The sequence below is a fragment of the Schistocerca piceifrons genome, chromosome 1 (assembly GCF_021461385.2).
Source record: "Schistocerca piceifrons isolate TAMUIC-IGC-003096 chromosome 1, iqSchPice1.1, whole genome shotgun sequence".
NCBI lineage: Eukaryota > Metazoa > Arthropoda > Insecta > Orthoptera > Acrididae > Schistocerca > Schistocerca piceifrons.
The window spans coordinates 594,727,106-594,736,740 of NC_060138.1; the positions used below are offsets into that span (position 1 = coordinate 594,727,106).

The following is a 9,635-nucleotide window of genomic DNA, read 5'->3' on the forward strand; positions in this document are numbered from 1 at the left end:
AAGCCTTGTATACGTTGATGCGAAGCTCTCCGCCGGATTAACACCGTAATGCTGCCATCCAATGACCTATCCACACGGAATTCATGATCTGCGGCAAGACTTCCATCTGCAGGAACTTCCAGCTGCACATGCTTTGTGGTCTAGCATCTCAGCCAGGAAGGCTATGGCAGAGAATGGCTTTGGTACGAAAAAGACACAGACAGACGGAAGTGAAATCTGAACTGCGAGTCGTGACTAATAACTTCGTTCGGTATTAGTATTGATTTCCTGTGAAACACTGGGGTCTGGGATCGAATCCGGTGTAACGTCTCTGATGATTAATCCAAGCTGACGACCGCAAACTACGGCAGGTAGTCTCATGTACTTATTTATTTTCAGCAGTTTTTGTGTTACAGTTGTAGGTTATTCGCTCTTCTTTGGTATGTGACGACTGGAACAACTTCATGAAGGACAGGAAGCGACATATCTGTGTTTTTCCCGTCATTTATGCATCATTCATCTCACTCTGTTCATTCTACCAAACCGACTAAGAACTTTATATCTGGAATTTCTACCACGTGCTACCTTCTTCCTTCTATTATTTATTATCTTCATATTATGCCAAGGACCATCGATGAGCAAAAATAAAGGCGAGCAAAATGTGCTGCTAAGAGAATGAATTACGTAATTTAATTAATAATATACGAAAGACACGCTGAATCCTCATAGGTGTACTTCTTTGATTACTTATACATTGTACTTTTAAATCGCAACAAATTAGAGATGTTTCTCACATGAACTGATCGTTGCTGGACCAGATGCTACTGAATGGCATCGTATTTGTTATTTCTGAAAATCCGACAATATCTCCACTTCAGTCGTGCTCTAAAATGCTTCCGGTTGCAGAGTACAAAAGTGTGTCGGGCAGGAAATTGTAAATAATTCCGTCTATGAATTAGATATATTAAGTCATCAAATTTTTTCACACTTTCTCGTAAGAAAATACGTTTCATGTGTGTTTAGTAAAATCTTGTTTCACCTAAAATTAATTTAGCAGAAAAATGAAATAGTCAAGAACATGACAGGAACCACCATTCGAAGCAAAAGAGACTAACAAACATGGGCTTTAAAATGTATACCTCAAGAGCTGTGCGCACATCTTCATCTTCGATACCGTAAAACAAATCTGTTGCACTTTCCGTGTTTTGAGAGGTGGTGTTCTGCACCAACACAAGAAAAATGTGTCTAGTAAGCATGGGCTTTAAAGTGCATAAATGATAATTGAAACCCTCAGCTGCCGACAGGTGGTGTTGATATACCTCAATGGGGACAGCTGAAAACGCGTGTCCCAACCGGGAGTCGAACCCGGGATCTCCTGCTTACATGGCAGACGCTCTATCCATCTGAGCCACCGAGGACACAGATCAGTAGTGCGACTGCAGGGACTTATCCCTTGCACGCTTCCCGTGAGACCCACATTCCCAACTGTCTACAATCTATATTCGTGATGTTCCTAATGGATATTTGCTCATCCACATATTACTCGCGCCCACTAAGATGACGATTCCCGTAAGAGTTTGGGAAACCTGTGCACATTCGCACAGACGAAGATCAATGGCCAGGTAGCCTTTTAACTATATATGAAGATAGTAACTGTTCCCGAAAGAACAAATACCACTGATAACCGTGCAGCTTCTCTAGAATAAATGATAATTAGTTGAAACCCTCAGCTGCCGACAGGTGTTGTTGATATACCTCGATGGGGACAGCTGAAAATGTGTGCCCGACCGGGACTCGAACCCGGGATCTCCTGCTTACATGGCAGACGCTCTACCCATCTGAGCCACTAAGGACACAGATGAATAGTGCGACTGCAAGAACTTATCCCTTGCACGCTTCCCGTGAGACCCACATTCCAACTGTCTACAATCTGAGGGTTTCAACTAATTATCATTTATTCTAGAGAAGCTGCACGATGTATCTGTTGCTACGGCGCTTGTAGAGCCCATGTTTAGTAGACTATTTTCTTCGAATCATCGTTCCTGCCATATCCTTGAATACTGACCCTTCCTCCAGGGTCGCTCAGTATAGTGTCACGATCCATCACAGTATCCGATGAAAGTACGATACATTTCGTATTGTCCTTCCAGAGGTAAAGTTCTTCGTAAACTATTAGTCTTAGCGTCTACGAACGGGACATTTCAGCGTTTCTGTTGCTCTCAGCAATGCAACACCAAATTCTCTCCTTTGCTTTAACCGCGACTGGTTCTATATTTGACTTCATATTTGCGTACATCACACCCTGACTCCAATTATGACTTAGACTGCTGAGCCAAAACATTATGACCAATGCCCGCCGAGAGAGGAATGCCGCTTAATGGTGTTGCGGGCACGTAACTCGTTACGGAAAGTATGTACGCGAAATAGAGACAAATGGGTTATCATTGTAGCGTGATACGGGCCACGAATAGGGAACTCTGCTGAAATAACCGACGTTAACAAGTGTTGGATTGTTATGGCCCAGCGGCTGGGAACGGCTGTTCGCGTGCAACTGCCGTCATCGTCTAAGGAAAGTGGTTGAAGGATGGTGAAACCACGAGCAGCGACGTCCGCGCGTCATCACAGAAAGTGGGTATCCGAAGCTTTCCCGTTCTGCAAAGCAGGAAAGACGGTGATCTTAGGCATATCTGGCAACGGAATATAATGCTTGTGCAGGTACAGCTGTTTCAGAGCACACCCTCAGCGCACATTACTAAACATGGTGCTCCGTAGTTGTTGATCCCTAACTGTTCCCATGTTAGCTCAACCATATCGTCAGTTACGATTGCAGTGGGTACAGTATAATAGAGATTTTACCGTGCAAGTATGGAAACGTATCGCCTGGTCAGATGAATCACGTTTCTTTTTACACCAAGTCAGTGACCTTGTCCGGATGCGACGTTATCCAGGCGAACAGATGCTCGAAACGCCCCGTGCCTCTGACGCAGGCTGGTGGGAGCAGTATTAAACAAGGTGGAACATTCACCTGAGCTTCCATGGGACCTGTGGTAGTATCCGAAGACAGCATGACACCTGTAGACTACGTGAACATCGTTGTGAACCACTTGCATCCATTAATCTTGACATCGTCTATAGAGATAATTGTTCGTGTCATAAGGGCAGAATTGCGCTACACTGCCTTCAGGAGGAAGATGGTGAACTCGTGTAGATATTATGGCCATCAAATTGAGCTGATCCGCAGCTGGAACACACCTTATGCGTAATCGGGCCCCAGTTCCTCACCCACAACATAACTGTCACGTAATTTAGAAATTGAAGAAATGTATGATGAAATAAAAGAAATTATTCAGATAGTGAAGGGAGACGAAAATTTAATAGTCATGGGCGACTGGAATTCGAGTGTAGGAAAAGGGAGAGAGGGAAACGTAGTAGGTGAATACGGATTGGGGCTAAGAAATGAAAGAGGAAGCCGCCTGGTAGAATTTTGCACAGAGCACAACTTAATCATAGCTAACACTTGGTTTAAGAATCATGAAAGAAGGTTGTATACATGGAAGAACCCTGGGGATACTAAAAGGTATCAGATAGATTATATAATGGTAAGACAGAGATTTAGGAACCAGGTTTTAAATTGTAAGACATTTCCAGCGGCAGATGTGGACTCTGACCACAATCTATTGGTTATGAACTGTGGATTTAAACTGAAGAAAGTACAAAAAGGTGGGAATTTAAGGAGATGGGACCTGGATAAACTGACTAAACCAGAGGTTGTACAGAGTTTCAGGGAGAGCATAAGGGAACAATTGACAGGAATGGGGGAAAGAAATACAGTAGAAGAAGAATGGGTAGCTTTGAGGGATGAAGTAGTGAAGGTAGCAGAGGATCAAGTAGGTAAAAAGACGAGGGCTAGTAGAAATCCTTGGGTAACAGAAGAAATATTGAATTTAATTGATGAAAGGAGAAAATATAAAAATGCAGTAAATGAAGCAGGCAAAAAGGAATACAAGCGTCTCAAAAATGAGATCGACAGGAAGTGCAAAATGGCTAAGCAGGGATAGCTAGAGGACAAATGTAAGGATGTAGAGGCTTATCTCACTGGGGGTAAGATAGATACTGCCTACAGGAAAATTAAAGAGACCTTTGGAGAAAAGAGAACCACTTGTATGAACATCAAGAGCTCAGATGGAAACCCAGTTCTAAGCAAAGAAGGGAAAGCAGAAAGGTGGAAGGAGTATATAGAAGGTCTATACAAGGGCGATGTACTTGAGGACAATATTATGGAAATGGAAGAGGATGTGGATGAAGATGAAATGGGAGATACGATACTGCGTGAAGAGTTTGACAGAGCACTGAAAGACCTGAGTCGAAACAAGGCCCCCGGAGTAGACAACATTCCATTGGCCTTGGGAGAGCCAGTCCTGACAAAACTCTACCATCTGGTGAGCAAGATGTATGAAACAGGCGAAATACCCTCAGACTTCAAGAAGAATATAATAATTCCAATCCCAAAGAAAGCAGGTGTTGACAGATGTGAAAATTACCGAACAATCAGTTTAATAAGCCACAGCTGCAAAATACTAACACGAATTCTTTACAGACGAATGGAAAAACTAGTAGAAGCCGACCTAGGGGGGATCAGTTTCGATTCCGTAGAAATACTGGAACACGTGAGGCAATACTGACCTTACGACATATCTTAGAAGAAAGATTAAGGAAAGGCAAACCTACTTTTCTAGCATTTGTAGACTTAGAGAAAGCTTTTGACAATGTTGACTGGAATACTCTCTTTCAAATTCTAAAGGTGGCAGGGGTAAAATACAGGGAGCAAAAGGCTATTTACAATTTGTACAGAAACCAGATGGCAATTATAAGAGTCGAGGGGCATGAAAGGGAAGCAGTGGTTGGGAAGGGAGTGAGACAGGGTTGTAGCCTCTCCCCGATGTTATTCAATCTGTATATTGAGCAAGCAGTAAAGGAAACAAAAGAAAAATTCGGAGTAGCTATTAAAATCCATGGAGAAGAAATAAAAACTTTGAGGTTCGCCGATGACATTGTAATTCTGTCAGAGACAGCGAAGGACCTGGAAGAGCAGTTGCATGGAATGGACAGTGTCTTGAAAGGAGGATGTAAGATGAACATCAACAAAAGCAAAACGAGGATAATGGAATGTAGTAGAATTAAGTCGGGTGATGCTGAGGAAATTAGATTAGGAAATGAGACACTTAAAGTAGTAAAGGAGTTTTGCTATTTGGGGAGCAAAATAACTGATGATGGTCGAAGTAGAGAGGATACAAAATGTAGACTGGCAATGGCAAGGAAAGCGTTTCTGAAGAAGAGAAATTTGTTAACATCGAGTATAGATTTAAGTGTCAGGAAGTCATTTCTGAAAGTATTTTTATGGAGTGTAACCATGTATGGAAGTGAAACATGGACGATAAATAGTTTGAACAAGAAGAGAATAGAAGCTTTCGAAATGTGGTGCTACAGGAGAATGCTGAAGATTAGATGGGTAGATCACATAACTAATGAGGAAGTATTGAATAGGATTGGGGAGAAGAGAAGTTTGTGGCACAACTTGACCAGAAGAAGGGATCGGTTGGTAGGACATGTTCTGAGTCACCAAGGGATCATCAATTTAGTATTGGAGGGCAGCGTGGAGGGTAAAAATCGTAGAGCGAGACCAAGAGATGAATGCACTAAGCAGATTCAGAAGGATGTAGGTTGCAGTAGGTACTGGGAGATGAAGAAACTTGCACAGGATAGAGTAACATGGAGAGCTGCATCAAACCAGTCTCAGGACTGAAGACCACAACAACAACAATTTATGGAAGTTGGCTCACCTGTGGGTAGGCACCTGGTGACTCATACCTCGAGAAACTCAAAGACTTTTCAAACCCATATTAGGCAGAATCGCTGCTATACTGCTTTCCGAAGGTAGGCCAACTAGTAATAAAGTAACTGGCAGGAAAATTTATGTATCAAAGGTTATGACAAATGAATTTTCTGCAACACCGGGTTCCTATATTAATAGAATCTGATTGGATGAGCCGCGCGCGGCTCGTGTTCATGCCGTTTCTTGCTTGACATCTTGTCTTTACGGAACTGTCGCTTCATTTCTTATTCGGTTTACTGGCGTCACTAAGTTGCTGGTTTGTTTGCCTGTGGGTGGCAGCTGCAGCGCTTATCGATAAGTGCACCGTCGTACTATCTCTGGAGCGACCGCGAGTATTTGCGGGAGGTCGTCTGTAGGAGTTCAGTCGGGATGGACCTCCAGTGAGGTCTGCACAGCCAGTACTCGCCCGACCGCTGGCGACATACGTGCACTGTCTGACGGAAGGCGACTTGAGCAGGGACGACCGTTGGTTGGTTGTTCGGTCGGACGTCTCATCGGGCGACATGGCCCCTTCAATTAGTCATCTTGCGGGACGTGGGTCGGTCCCTTCTTTGTGCAGAGATGTCGGGTGGCCAATGGGCAAGTGTTCCCTCTGCATGTTTGGGTCCAAGCCAGTGTTTCCGGGTCGTCGTGTGTGCGAGTTGCGAACGGTCATCGGAGGATTCGGGACGGAGCTGCAGTGAGCTCCGGACAGCCATGACTCGCCCAACCGTTGCCGACACACATAATTTGAGTGGGAACGACCTTGGTTGGTCGTTCGGTCGGTCGTCTCATCGGACGACGTGTATTTGGTAGCCGACTGCTTATGCAAACTCTGTGTGTGTCGACTTGTGGTTTCTCCTTGTTCCACAGTGATTGGTTTTAGGATTGTAGGAGTTCTTGGTGCAAGTGTTTACGTGGAACTGTGTGTAGCTTCTGTGATTTGCACTTAACAGTTACGAATGCTGTCTGCGTACTGGAGTAGGCAGTCGGTCGGTTCGGACAGAGTAGCGAGTCTGTTTTTCCTCGCCGTGTTGACGCTGTTCGGCACGGCGCGTAGTTCGATAGCCTTTGGTGTTTGTTTATATTTTTGAGTCGTTATTGCGCCTTGGCTGTATTTAAACGCCAATTTTGAAGACGTAGTGCTCCTTTTATCTTCGTCCTCGCTGATATTTTCCGTTGTAGCGCCGATGGTCGGGCGGAAGGAGATTGCTTAGGTTGTTGGTCGGTCATTCAGCCGTCCCTGGGTCCGTTTGCCGTCCGATTATTTAACCTTACTTTTGGCTGCCTGTCTCACCTAAACTTATGTTAGAGTTACCTCCTCAGGCCGCCCCTGGAACACTTCTGAGCACCACTGTTCTGTTGTTTTTAGATTGTGATTTTCTTTTGTCTCAAGTACTGGTGCGACGCCTTCAGCCGCCTATTAGTTTAGTTTGTTTTAATTTTAAAATAAGGCCTTCAGCCATCTTAAACTTCGAATGTTCTTGTTTGAACTAAATTTTTTTAAAAGAGAAAAGGAGAATTTTGCTCTATCACGAATCATTGTTATCCAAGCCTTAAGCTTTGGGTTGTTCTATGTTCAGTATGTGGTCTTCAGCCGAGCTTTATGTCAAATATTTTTAAGATAAGGCCTACAGCAGTCTTAAATAAAAATTTTAAAATTTCGCTTGTTTAAAACCTTTTTAAATTTTCTTCTCTATTGGAAATTCTTGTTATCCAGGCCTTAAGGCTCAGTTCTTCTATGTCCAGTTTGTGGCCTTCACCCGAGTATTTACGTAAAATTTTGGTAACTAAGGCCTTCAGCCGTTTGTATTCCTTAAGGCAATTTTAATAACTTGTATTCGGGCCTTCAGCCGTATTGTTTTTTAATCCTTTTAAGGGCATGAGTGATTGGTTTTACGAAAATAAAGTGTGTGTGTTTTGTGCAACTAACGGTAACTGATTTTGGCCCCTTTCCACATCCATAACCTAATTCGCTCTGTCCTGCGAAACCAGATTTCCCTGGATATTTACGCAACTCACACATTTTCTCACGGTTGGTCGTTCCGAGAGCGAATAATCTACGGTTTTTAACAGACTAAGTAAGGACATTAATTGATAGGAAAAGTAATAATGAGAATTTGAATTATATTTTTTGTATAACGACGCTTGCCCCTTACAGAAATGGCGTGACTGGAGGGACCGAGAGTTCGTTTCTTGTGCCGTGTGCTTCACTTTACTTACATACGGGTAGGAATTCCCTGACGCCTTCGTTAGCAACTAGGAACCCGCTTCGACCCCCGCCGAGCGGCCACAAATGGCTGGCTTCTATGGCTGAAAAAACTATCGGTAAATGCTACGTGTCCCACCAAAAGCAGGAAACTCAGACAAACTTTACAAACTTCCCCCAGAAAGTTAATATGTTAATGGCTCGTGAAGATGCCAGTGAAACTTTTCACTGCCCCTGGAGAGGCTTTCCCAGAAGGAAGGAAGTACGTACGTAGGGAATATGTGAAGCGGTATGTGCTGTCGGGATTTCAGTCTACCCCGCCTTCCACGAACCTCCGAGAGACGCTTTACTTCAGACCGTCGTTCGCTTGCGCTCCGCTGTAACGTACAACGAAAAAGCTTCTACGAAATACGCCACACACTCGTTAGTGGAACGAACCCTACTTCTCCGCTTTAGCTTAAATTTGCGTCCGGTCTTGGTAAAGCCAGTTCAGCACGAGCAACTTCAGATACGATTCTGTGTGAGTTTCATACATGCGAATATTGTACACCAAATACTTTTTCCCTAGTTTTTTAATTATGCACGTGCTTCACGTCTGAGTTTGCGATATTATAATAGTAAATAGTTTTATGTAATTTTTCAGCTACATACATGTCTTTCCTATTAATTAAAACAGGTAATCATTGGAATTTACAGCAAGTTACAAGCTGCAGCTAAGATCGTCACGAAGGTACATACAGGGTGGTCCATTGATAGTGACCGGGCAGGTATCTCACGAAATAAACATCAAACAAAAAAACTACAAAGAACGAAACTCGTCTAGCTTGGAGGGGGAAACAAGATGGCGCTATGGTTGGCCCGCTAGATCGCACTGCCATACGTCAAACGGTTATCGACTGCGTTTTTTTTTTTTAATAGGGACCCCCCATTTTTATTACATATTCGTGTAGTACGTAAAGAAATAAGAATATTTCAGTTGGACCACTTTTTTCGCTTTGTGATAGATGGCGCTGTAATAGTCACAAACGTATGAGTACGTGGTATCACGTAACATTCCGCCAGTGCGGGCGGTATTTGCTTCGTGATACATTACCCGTGTTAAAAAGGACCGTTTACCAATTGCGGAAAAGGTCGATATCGTGTTGATGTATGGCTTTTGTGATCAAAATGCCCAACGGGCGTGTGCTACGTATGGTGCTCGGTATCCTGGACGACATCATCCAAGTGTCTGGACCGTTCGCCGGGTAGTTACGTTATTTAAGGAAACAGGAAGTGTTCAGCCACATGTGAAACGTCAACCACAACCTGCAACAAATGATGATCCCCATGTAGGTGTTTCAGCTGCTGTCACGGCTAATCCGCATATCAGTAGCAGACAAATTGCGCGAGAATCGGGAATCTCAAAAACGCCGGTGTTGAGAATGCTACATCAACATCGATTGCACCCGTACCATATTTCTATGCACCAGGAATTGCATGGCGACGACTTTGGACGTCGTGTACAGTTCTGCCACTGGGCACAAGAGAAATTACGGGACCATGACAGACTTTTTGCACGCGTTCTGTTTAGCGACG

The 9,635-nt window shown here is 43.7% G+C and overlaps 1 non-coding gene across 1 annotated transcript; it reads right to left on the reverse strand.

The window, feature by feature from the left end:
* Positions 1-1,323: 1,323 nt before the first annotated feature.
* On the reverse strand, positions 1,324-1,398 carry Trnat-ugu. Its single transcript has one exon. It is a non-coding gene; the product is annotated as a tRNA-Thr (tRNA).
* Between the last annotated feature and the right edge of the window lie 8,237 nt (positions 1,399-9,635).